General features: G+C 43.2%; 1 protein-coding gene across 1 annotated transcript in view; it reads left to right on the forward strand.

Annotated features, from left to right (window-relative positions):
* Positions 1–398: 398 nt before the first annotated feature.
* LOC122550942 (transforming growth factor beta activator LRRC32) overlaps positions 399–12,482 on the forward strand; it is a 35,961-nt gene continuing 23,877 nt past the window's right edge. The window contains exon 1 of the mRNA XM_043692451.2: positions 399–553. The gene's annotated coding sequence lies outside the window, so the exon portion shown is untranslated. The remainder of the gene's footprint in view (positions 554–12,482) is intronic.

A 12,482-nucleotide genomic window follows, 5' to 3' on the forward strand; every position in this document is an offset into this window, starting at 1 on the left:
ATTAATCCATTGGGGAATTCAGGAGAAACTAGTTTTGCCTAGATAGAGATTGTTGGGAATCCCTATCACAGAAAGTGGTTGGAGATGAATTTATTTAATGGGGAAAGCCATTGTGGGGAGACAGGAATAGAAGGCTATGCTGATAGGATGGGATGGAGAGGATGGGAGGAGACTGGTCTGAGACATACGCTCTGATCCAGATGTTTAAAGTCTATCTGTCGAGGGATGAGAGGGAGGCACCAGGACCCAGCGTCCGACCAATGACTCACCACGACTGAACCTCCCAGATATTCCATGATTTTTTTTTTCGCCGTCTTCCTAATATGGTTGTGAGCAGGAGGCATATTTTCTCAACTTCCCCCTCCTCTCCTTTCCCGTTCAGTCAATGGGGATGGGATGTACGAACACAACAGGAGGGGAGAAAGCGCCCTCCCTCGTATTAAATGGGTGCACAGCCAGCGAGCAAGACTTCAGTAAAAATGTGAGACAAAGTGTTGGGGAGAGAGATCTGAATGTTGCTTGCTTTCTCTCCATCGGCTCTGCTTCCAGACAGGTAACTGAAAAGTTGTCCACTGAATGGGAGGGGGAGCATGCTTGCCTTTTTACGTTGCTTTTGTATTTCTGACCTGTCTTGATTATTATTGTATCCCCCTCTTCCCCTCCTCTCTTGTTTAAACCTGCTTATCACTGATTGCAGCAGATTGTGTGTATAGACACAGATAACAAAACAAGATTTTAAAGTAATCTCAGTCCGGAGATTTGATGCTCCTGGTTTCCCCGGGGGCTTTTTATTGAAAACATTATCAGTTTCTGAGAAATTTCACGATTTATTTTGATGAAAAGTTATTAACAAGATAACAATCAAATGTCAGATGTCTCTTCTCTGCTGTTCTTGGCTAAATCCTCTGTGAATGTCTTATTTTGTTTAATTATTTTATATGATTATTGTCACATGTACTGAGATACAGTGGAAAATATTGTTTTCTGTGCTATCCAGACAAATCACACCTTACATAAGTTTCAAGGTAATAGATTAGAATACAGAATATAGTGTCACGGCTACAGAAAAGATGCAGAGAAAGATCAACTCTAATATTGGAGAGGTCTCTTCACTGATAACAATGGGGAATAAGCTGTAATTCAATGCAAGTATTAAGAATTTTTTTAAAAAGTTACCTTTTACAGGTAGGTTTTAATTATGTCTATTTTAATCTGGACAGCAAGCTGCTTAACATATATGATTTGAGTATACCTAAGGAGGAGGAGGGTTCTATTTTACAGCAGTGTTTGGGCATTCTAAACTCCAACAGGAAAATATTTTATTTCATTCAGCAACCAAACACTTCTCCCGAACTCCCCACATTCCAAGAAGAGTGCTGTTTGTCAATGAGAACTTAAATTGATAGCTGCAACTTTATTTTTTTTTTAAATAGATACTTAACGGGGCATGAGTCATTTGTGTTAAGACTCTTTCTATTTTGAAAGGTTCTTGCTGTAGAGACTTAATGTAAAATCTTGCAGGTGCTGGAAATGAAAATAAAAAAGTGCTTAGCAAGTCACATATGACAGCACTTTCAGAACTGCACTGTTGGATGTGAATTCTGTATCTCTCTCCATCTTGCCACGGATGCTGCCAGAACGGTTGTGTATTCTCAGCACCTTTCTGCTCTCATAGCTATCATCTGAAGAGGGTTGGGGCTGATGTGTGCTAATGTGAATGGTTTAACTGCGGTGCCAGTGTGAATGTGTTTTGATTAGGCTATTCTGCCACCTGCAGTACATTGCTGAGATGGTATAGAATAGATTCCTGAATCTTGGGGAGCAGTTGTAATGTCCCTGTCTCTTATACGAGAAGGTCTGGGTTCAGATTCCCATCTGCTCTGGACAAATATTACATGTTTTAAACAGCTTCATTGCAAAGTGTAGAGAAGAGATTCCTTAAAAGTTGTTATATATTGTAATATTTTATTTCTAAAAATTGCATGAATGTTTGATTTATTAAGAGTATGAATGAAGTTGATGGGCTTACTGAACCCATGAAGCATATTCAGAGATTTCATTTGTGTAGTTCACTGGTGGGGATGTGGACATCTCTGGTATTTATTGCCTGCCCCTAGTTGCCCCTTGAGAAGGTGGGGGTGAGCTGCCTTCTTGAACCGCTGCAGTCCATGTGCTGTGGGTTGACCCACCCTCCTTAGGGAGGGGATTCCAGGATTTTGACCCAGTGACAGTGGAGGAATGGCGATATATTTCCAAGTCAGGATGGTGAGTGACTTGGAGGGGAACTTGCAGGAGATAGTGTTCCCCATGTATCTGCTACCCTTGTTCTACTGGATGGAAGTGGTCGCGGGGTTAGAAGGTACTGCCTGAGGATCTTTGGTGAATGTCTGCAGTGCATCTTATAGATTACGCACACTGCTGCTACTGAGCATCGGTGCAGGTTTCTAGAGAGAGTGTATAGAGAAAAGCTGTTTGCACTTACGAGCATTTTGAGAATCAGAGGCTATGGTTTTCAGGTATTTTGCAAAAGAAGCAACTGTAAGGTGAGACAAAGCTTGTTTTTTCACTCAGCGAGTATTTGTGGAATATGAACCAGGAAATACAGTGCCCTGAGGTGTGGTTCCGATGAGGTATTCAAGAGAGCATTGGATCGTTAGTTCTACTTACATTTTGTGCAGGGTTATGTGGAAAAGGCAGAATATTGGCAATAAATATTCAGATACCCAGTACTAACATGATGGGCTGAATGGCCTCCTTCTATACCATTTCAATTCTGCATTGTAGAACATGGAGCAAACACCACTGAGTTTCAAACCTGACTGGGAGAGGTAGTGGCCTACTGGTAACATCACTGGTCTTGTAATCCGAAGACTGAGGATATTGGTTGAAACCTCCCAGAGCATTTAACTTCAATTACTAAAATCTAGAATTGAAAACTACTATGGGATGGTCACTATCAAGCTGTCATTGTTGTGAAAACCCTTTTGGTTCAGTAATGTCCTTCAGGGAAAGAAATCTGCCATCCTTACCCAGTCTCGCTTGCATGTGACTCCAAACTGCCTTCTGAAATGGAGAAAGTGAGGACTGCAGATGCTGGAGATCAGAACTGAAAATGTATTGCTGGAAAAACGCAGCAGGTCAGGCAGCATCCAAGGAACAGGAGAATCGACGTTTCGGGCATAAGCCCTGACCTGCTGCGCTTTTTCAGCAACACATTTTCAGCTGCCTTCTGAAATGGTCTGGCAAGCCACTCAAAGGCAACTAGGGATCTGCCACAAATGCTGGCCTTTCCAGTTAATGTGGAAACCACACTATAAATGCAAGACCTTTTCAGACCAAGATCTATCACACAGTGGAAGCAGTTCAGCTGGTCATTAATGTCATTTGCTTTGGGTGGGATCATACTATGTGCAGATTGGCTGTTGTATTTGCCTACAGAGCAATTAATTGTTTCACCAGGAAGCACTGTGAAATGCTCTAAGGATGTGTAACTTGAGTCTTGCTGAAAAAGGGCACATTTTTTCAAAGCTTTTTGGCTGACACTTATCAGGACAATTCGCAAGAATACCAAAGGGAAGCCAACATTGACACAGCATGAGAAGAGAATGCTGACTGGATCTGTAACCTTTTCTACTAACATAGGAGATATTGAAGTCTTTGCTTCTCAGGCTTGAATGAAAGAACTTGCATTTATATATCACCTTTTATAAGCTTGATATATCTCCAAAGTGCCACAGCCAACTAAGCACTTTTTGAAGAGTGCTGTTTGAATTTAGGAAAGAATTTGATCAAAGGAAGCTCCCAAAAATTGCCATATCATATAAAGTTTTTTTCTGTGCCATTGACTGAGGGACAAATATTGACCAGGACACCAGGGAGAAGACCTCTGTTCTTTTTCCCAAAATGATGCCACAAAATCTATTCCATTCACCTAAAAGGGTACTTGGGACCTGGTTTAACTTCAAGTGAGAAACACTGCATCGCCAATCAAGCAGCATTCCCTGAGTTTGTACCAGACTTTCAGATTTTTATGCTCAAGTCTGTGGAGGCAAGATGGAAATCACAAACTGCTGGCTCAAAGTGATGCATGGACACAACAATTTCTTATGAATTTATTGTGGGCTGTAATGTTTGGCAGACATTCGAGTGGTGTCACTAATCAGCTGTGCGACAGGTTTTGGCCTTTACATTTCCATGGGATATGGGCCTCGCTGGCTGGACCAACACTTTTTGCCTGATCCTGGTTATCCTGGACAATGTGATGATGAGCTGCCTTTTTGAGTGGCTGCAGTCCACCTGGTGTAGATGCCGATAAGAAGGAAAGGAGTTCCTGGATTTAAATTCAGTCACAGGGAAGGAATGGCAATGTTATTCCAAGTCAGGCTTGAAGGGAAGCTTGGGTTCTCCCATGCATGTTTGTCTTTCTAGATTGTAGAGGTCACAGGTTTGGAAGATGTTGTTGAAGGCACTTTGGTGAGTTTCTGCTTTGCATTTGTAGGTGGTACACACTGCCGCTACTGTCCAGGGAGAGGGAATGAATGATGGATGTGATGCCAAGCAAACAGACTGTTTCAACGAGCTCCTTGTATTGTTCAAACAGACTCCATAACCTATCTCAACCATGACTTGTGCCTTTTAGGTGGTGGGAGAATGTGAGGACTGCAGATGCTGGAGATCAGAGTCGAGACTGTGGTGCTAGAAAAGGGCAGTCGGTCAGACAGCATCCGAGGAGCAGGGGAATTGACGTTTCAACTATAAGCTCTTCATCAGGAAAGCTCTTCACCTGATGAAGAGTTTATGCTCAAAACATTGATTCTCCTGCTCTTCAGATGCTGCCTGACCGGCTGTGCTTTCCAAGCACCATACTTTTGACCCTTTTAGGAGGTAGATAGACTTCAGTGATGGTAATAATATTGAATGTCAAGGGGTGATGCATAGGTTCTCTCTTGTTGGAGGCTGTCATTTTCTCGCACTTGTGTAGCACAAATGTGACTAGCCACTTGTCAGCCCAAACCTGGATAGTGACCAGGTCTCGGTGCATTTGAATATGGATTGATTCGGTTTCTGAGGAGTCATGAATCAATCGGTGAACAATTCTGACCTTCTGATAGAGGGAAGGTCATTGATGAAGCAGCTGAAGATAGTTGGGCCTAGGACACTACCCTGAGGAACTCCTGCAGAGATATCCTGGAGCTGAGATGACTGACCTCCAACAACCACGACTATCTTCCTCTGTGCCAAGTATGATTCTAACTAGCATTTGGAGATGCCGGTGTTGGACTGGGGTGTACAAAGTTAAAAATCACACAACACCAAGTTATAGTCCAACAGGCTTCTAATTGAACCTGTTGGACTATAACCTGATTGTGTGATTTTTAACTCTAACCAGCAGGGAGATTTCCCCGGCCGATTCCCATTGACTTCAGTTTTCTCCAGGCTGCTTGATGGCACACATAGTCAAATGCTGCCTTAATGTCATGGGTAGTCAGTGTGAAATGGGATTGGTCACAATCTGTTAAAGGAATGTACATGTTGGACAAAATGACAGCTCCTTCTTTCATCTTTTTTTCCTCCCCTTTTCCACTGAAAAGGTTCTACCCTGGTCAGCTTGAGAAGCATTCAGACATCCCCTTCTTCCCTTGGTGACTGGTCATTCCAGTAACCCTACCAGAGAGGGAATGGGGTGGGCTTAGTCCATGCACCAATTCATAGCCCCACCTAGCCTCCCAGCAATGAATAACCGGGGCTATAATTTCAACATCAAAACTGCAAAGTGTAATTCTGTGATGAACAGGAAGTCTGGCTGATTTTATTTCCTCTCTCTAGCCCAAAGCTAATGACTCGTTTTCTTAATGATAGGGATCTGTGTCTGCATCTGGTACTGCGTTGTCTGTATGAATCAGTTTCCACTTTGCCCAGGGTGAGGAAGGAACACACTGCTGAAAGTCTGGAATGAAGAGCTGGAATGACAAAAGTCCTTTATGGGGTATATAGAGATGTCTTGGGGCAAAGGGCCTGTTAATGTACGGGGTACTCTGCTTAACGTCATATTACACCTTAGTATGGGAGACAGAGTTATGGTGACAAAGTGCAGTTTTTACATGTATATTGTTGCCTGGAGCTGTGCACAGTGATGGTAGATGCTCTTTCCATGACATGAGGGGCATGGATAGGGTGAATAGTCAAAGTCTTCTCCCTGGGGTGGTGGAGTCCAAAACTACAGGACATAAGTTTTACGTGAGAGGAGAAAGATTTAAAAGGGACCTGAGGGGCAATATCTTCATGCAGAGGGTGGTACGTGTATGGAATGAACTGCTAGAGGAAGTGGTGGAGGCTGGTACAATTACAACATTTAAAAGGCATCTGGATGGGTATATGAGCAGGAAGAATTTAGAGGGATATGGACCAAGTGTTGGCAAATGGGACTAGATTAAGTTAGGATATCTGGTTGGCATGGATCAGCTGGACCGAATGGTTCTGCTTCTGTGCTGTACATCTCTATGACTGACCAGGAATCTCTCCTGTTCCTACCACCCACCAGTGATATGAGTTCAGAACAACTTGCAGTTTGACAATCAACTGTGTCATGAGAGTGCCTTCCACAGCTACTGATTCCTGGGTGGGAAACGAACCCAGAGCTGTTGGCTCAGAAGCTGGGACACTAACCCTACATCACTACCCCTGCTGCTCTGTACAGCACAGTGTAAATAATCCAAATCAAGAAACTGGTGTATGAATGAAAGGATGGATTTGTGAAACACTTAGGCCTAGACATCAATTTTATTATTCACCAAAAAAGGATGTGCGAAACAAGTGAACCACAATGTAAAACATCATGGCTGTGTTTAGATATTAGTGCACTGTAACAATGAGTTAAATCTGTGTGTGTGTAGTAATTAAATAGTTGTCTCCTTAATGCAAAGAGCTTTATGGACATCTTCCAGAATCTGAGCTGTATTGTTTTTGCAATAGGAATATTGTTTGTAAATAAACTAATTGGAGCATTGAGCTATTTTTCCTTCTGTCTCTTGAATGTATAATTGTGGCTTTTTTTTTTCATTTTGTACACTGCCACTGGGCTTTCCTACTTGCACTCTGTGATCCCTTGCCAGCAATCTGATCTCCAGCCGACAGGAGACAAAATCACCCAGTGTTGCTTGCTACAGCAGGGAGTTCTAGGAAATGAGAATACCACTTTCCCCATCCCACCACCCAACCTGAGTGGCATTTCAGGTCCTGGATGTGAACCTCTGAACTGTTCCCCAATGTAAATGGTTAAAAGGCTACAGCCACATCTTGCCCGCTATGTTGACTCCTGAAGTGTGCTTTTGTACATACAGTTCATATGTAGCTTTGTGCCATTTTGCATTGAGTTAAGTCAGAGTTAAACAGGCTAATTAGGAGGACAGATTTGTAGAGACAGCCATCTTACTACATCAGTCCACATTCTCTGGACTACAGATTAGCGGGTGAATGAGGCGATGACAGTAATTGATAGTGACTGTCCATCTAATGTATTTCCTTGACGTAGAGTCAAGGGTGAGGAGAGCACAAAGCCATAACCCTAATTTTACGTCATTCAGGAATGATGTCAGGAAGAAAATCAAAACCAAATTGCTGAAAAAAATTCAACAGGTCTGGCAGCTCTGGGGAGGGGTCACTTGACCCGAAACGTTAACTCTGATTTCTCTCCACAGCTGCTGCCAGACCTGCGATGTTTTCCCAGCAATTGCTGTTTTTGTTTCTGATTTCCAACACCCGCTGTTCTTTTGTGTTTCTTTTGGGGATGTCAGGAAATACTTCTTCACATTTAGAGCACACTCAACATGTGTCTGAGCCAGTAAAATCGAAACTGAGGTGGGTAGATTTTTGTTGGGTGAGGGTATTAAGAACTATGGAATCAAAGCAAGTCATAAGTCATGAGCGTGTTTGAATACTCCCCAGTTGTCAAGATGGATGGGGAGTACAACACTTAAGAATCTTAGCACTATCCAGGACAAAACAGTCCCCTTGTTTGGCACCCCATCCATAAACATCCACTCCCGCCAGCATCGATGCTCAGTAGTAGTGTGTACCATTTCACCAAGGCTCCTCAGACAGCACCTCCATCTACTTCCATCTCAAAGAACAAGGCTAGCAGATACATGGCACCACCACCCCATGCAAGTTCCTCTCCAAACCACTCACCGTCCTCACTTGGAACTAGTTCGCTGTTTGTCATTAAGTCAAAATCCCAGTATTCCCTCCCCAGGGGCATTGTGGGTCTACCTTTTGGACTGCAACAGTTCAAGAAGGCAGCTCGCCACCACCTTATCAAGGGCAACTAGGGACGAGTAGTAAATTCTGGCTCAGCCAGAGATGGCCACTCGTCCAAGGAATGAGTTTTCTTTTAAAAACAAGGAATACCATGAATTAAAATATAGGTCAACCATGATCTCGTTGAACGGAAGGAGACATTTGAAGGTCTGATGGCAACCTTCCTGCATTGACAGAGGTTTCTGAGTGGATGGGCTTTTGGGAGGTTTGTACTGTTTACAGGTAGGAAAGTCAGTCGCAACGTGAGGCAGCAATCCTTTCAAGAGAACCTGTACCTAATTTGACCGTGCTCACAGGATTGTGGAGATAGGCCTGGTTCAGAATGCAATGTGTAATCTTGGTTAACACTCACTAATTGTCAGAGGTGCTGTCTTTGAATGAGCTTTAGTTCCATGGCTGTGGAAAAAAAATGTAACTCACTGAAATGACAGACTCTCGCCTGTTAATGCAGCCTAAAGTCACCCCAAATAACCTGGAGTTTGCATATGGACTTTGCTGTTTCACTTCGTTATGGCTACCAATAGTTATTCATTGCTTCAGAAGCATTTTGAAAGGTCACAGTGGCACGAATGAAGTGTTATTATAAGAGAAATGAATATCAAAAGCCAATTATTCCTCCCATTGCCTTTAACTGCTGGGCAGGCAACAATGCAGAACTGCCATCCAACAGTTACAGCTTTCATTTGTATAGCACCATTTTCTAAAGTGGTAGAAAAGTCCCAAGGTGCTTCACAGGAGTGATCCTAAATCAATTTGATGCTGTATCATGTAAAATGATATTTTGAGAAAAGATTTGTCGAGGAGGGATGAGAGACAGGTAACAAGGTAGAAAACAGGTAGGCCACTAGGTTGTACCTTGGCTCCAGGTTTTTATGTGATGAAGAATTCGGACATGGATGGGAAAATAATTTGGTTGCAATTCCATCAGGAGGTGCCATTTTTTGAATAAGATGTTAAGCTGGGGCCTAAGGGCCTGAAAGACCCCAGAGCCACCAAGTGGAGGAATTCTCCCTGGACAATATTTATTTCTTGCCTGTAATTGTAAAAAAAAAAAGATTACCTGTTCATATTGCATTGCAGTTTGTGGGAGCTTACTTTGTGCAAGTGGAGTGCTGCTTCCCCACATTACAACAGGAACTGAACTTCAGAAGTGCTTTGGCTGTAACCTGTTTACAATTTCTAGACTGGTTAAATGGTAATCATTTGTCCTAGCATCTTGTTCTTTGCCCCTGTGAACTCCAAGCTGCAACTTGCTCCTTCTCATGTTGGAGGAGATGGTGGTTTAGTTGTATAATGGTTACACTATCAATCCAGAGACCCCGTTTATATATGTTTTTAAGATCCCCTACAGTGTGGAAACAGGCCCTTCGGCCCAACAAGTCCACACCGACCCTCCGAAGAGTAACCCACCCAGACCCATTTCCCTCTGACTAATACATCTAACACTATGGGCAATTTAGCATGACCAATTCACCTGACCTGCACACCTTTGGACTGTGGGAGGAAACCGGAGCACCCAGAGGAAACCCACACAAACACGGGGAGAGTGTGAAAACTCCACACAGACAATCGCTCAAGGCTGGAATCGAACTTGGGACCCTGGTGCTGTGAGGCACCAGTGTTAACCACTGAGCCACCGTGCCACCCCTTTTGGGGACATAGGTTCAAATCCTGCTAAGATAGATGGTGGAATCTGAATTCAAAACAAAATATGGAAATACGAATCTCATGGTGACCGTGTAACTATTGTCGGAAAACCCCATCCAATTCACTAATGCCCCTTTCAGGAAGGAAGTTGCTATCCTTACCTGGTCTTGCCTTGTGTATCACCCCAGAGCCACAGCAATGTGATTGACTCCTAATTGTCCTCTGGGAATTAGGGGGATGAGCAATATGTGACCAGGACAGCAATACCCACGTTTCACAAATGAATAATTAAAAATAACGACTTAGTTTGCATCATTTGGAAACTCCTGGATTGGCTAAGATGACAGCTGGTTTTGGATTTTGTTTATTCTTTATACTGCTTATCAAATCTGCCATGAAACCTGATAATGCAAAAAACTGGATATTCCCTGCTCCGTACTTTCCGGTTCCTACCACCGGAAGCAAAACACTGGCAAAACAAGACTTCCTTGATTTCAGGATATTGTAAAATCAGTGAGGGATTGCTCCTTTTAGCCCTCTTTCCCACATGAACTCCTTGGCAAGAGTTAACCTTAGCTTTCCCTGCACCATCCTGGTAACATCCTCCTGGTCACTTCTAAGCTGTTGGCTACCAATTGGATTGAATTTCCGCGCAGGTATGTGTGGTGAGTTTCATACTGATAGAGTCTGTGCAGTGATGATGCTACTAATCCACCTTTCTTGGTCATAAAATTCACATCTCAAGGGGAATTTCAAAAAGGCTAATGGTTTTAAAAGAGGGGCGTGTTGGGGGTAAGAGGTAGTGCGGTTTCCCAACAACTGAAGGGAGGGTGTTGGTGGGGCCACTACTAGATAATTGAGTGTCTGTCATTTGGAAAAACACTACCGAATTAAGACACCTTTTTATTAAATGCAGTTTGCTGTAGGGTGTACTGCACATCACACAAGTTAGCTCTGGTAAGAAATCAGACTCGACAAAACTCTAGTGGAAGATTTGATGGATCACACCTTGATAGATTAGTGGAACTTCAAAACAGGAAGTACTGTACCAACCAACCGATAGATAGATTTTACATTTTTTAAAGGAATGGAAGGTAGGTGGTGCAGTACTGAGGGAGTGCAGCACTGTTGAAGGCTGTCTTTGGAATGAGACTCCATAGCAAAGCTCTGTCCACCCCTTTAGGTATATTGTAAGAGGTTCCATAGCCAACATGTAAAGCAGTAAAGATCTCCCCAGTGCCCTAGCTAATATTTATCTCTCAACCATCGTCAGAACAACATATTACCTCTCATTATTGCATTGCTATAGTGGCAGCATGCTGTGCACCAGTTGGCAGCTGTGTTACTTGGGGGGACTATCAATCCAGAGACCCCTGCTTATGTTCTGGGGAGGTAGGTTAGATTCCCTTTATGAAAGGTGACCTGTACAAATTTGTTCTTTCGTTTAGCAATGGTTTCTGATCATCATCGTCTGGGGTTGGATGTAGTTAGTCAGGAGCTCCTAGTCTCACCGAGGTAACAGCCCAGTAATGATCAGCCATGATCTAACTGAACGGCAGAGGGGGTTCAAAGAGTTGAGTGGTCTACTGTTGTTTCTTGTGCACATTATTTGTAAAGTCGCTAACCTGTTGTACCATCCAGTCCTGCTAACAAGTTGACACAGCTTCTTAAGCTTTCATTATTCATTTGCAACACTTGCCGAACAGCTCTGCGTGTGCTAATAACTGCTGGTGACTACTTTAAGATAATCAGGACATAGGAATTGAGAGCGACAGTATGTTGTAAAATCCTCGCCTGAATCAGTTGAGCTCATAACGTGATTTATTTATACTTGCGAGGAGCAAACAATATTCATAAGTAGCACCCCCCCCCCTCCACTTCCATAGCTCTTCAAAATAAAAGGAATATGTTCAACTCTCATGCCTTCTTTGAATTGCCAGGAGAAGTGGTGCCTATTGATCTCCATTAGCAATGATGTTGTCATGGAGGAAGCAATCAACTTGCCAATGACCCAATTTCCTTTTCTCCTGTAGTATAAATGTGTGTGCCTGTTAAGCATCCTTGCATTTGCCCTGATGACTGCAAAACAAGAGGATTGGTAAATGTCTCTTTCTTCCCAATAATATTTGATAGAATCATAGAAGCCCTACAGTGTGGAAGCAGACCATTTAGTCCACACCAAGCCTCCGAAAAGCATCCCACCCAGACCCCCTACCTCCTTTCCCTATCCCTGTCATCCTGCATTTCCCATCCATCTAACCTCCACATCTTTGGACTGTGGGAGGAAACCGGAGCACCTGAAGGAAACCCACGCAGAGACGGGAAGAATGTGTAACAACAAAAGATTGAGAGTTTGCACAATCAACCCTATTCAAAGTTCCTGAAAACTGGTCAGTTGAGTGAGGAGCCTGCTCAATCTGTTGTGAGTCAGTGCCTTCAGATGGGGAATTTATTCTTATTAATTCATGGGATGTGGGTGTCAATGGCCAGGCCTGTGTTTATTGCCTGTCCCTAATTAT

The sequence above is a fragment of the Chiloscyllium plagiosum genome, unplaced genomic scaffold (genome assembly GCF_037043375.1).
Source record: "Chiloscyllium plagiosum isolate Xiang-an unplaced genomic scaffold, Cpla_swu_hap1 HiC_scaffold_6, whole genome shotgun sequence".
Lineage (NCBI taxonomy): Eukaryota > Metazoa > Chordata > Chondrichthyes > Orectolobiformes > Hemiscylliidae > Chiloscyllium > Chiloscyllium plagiosum.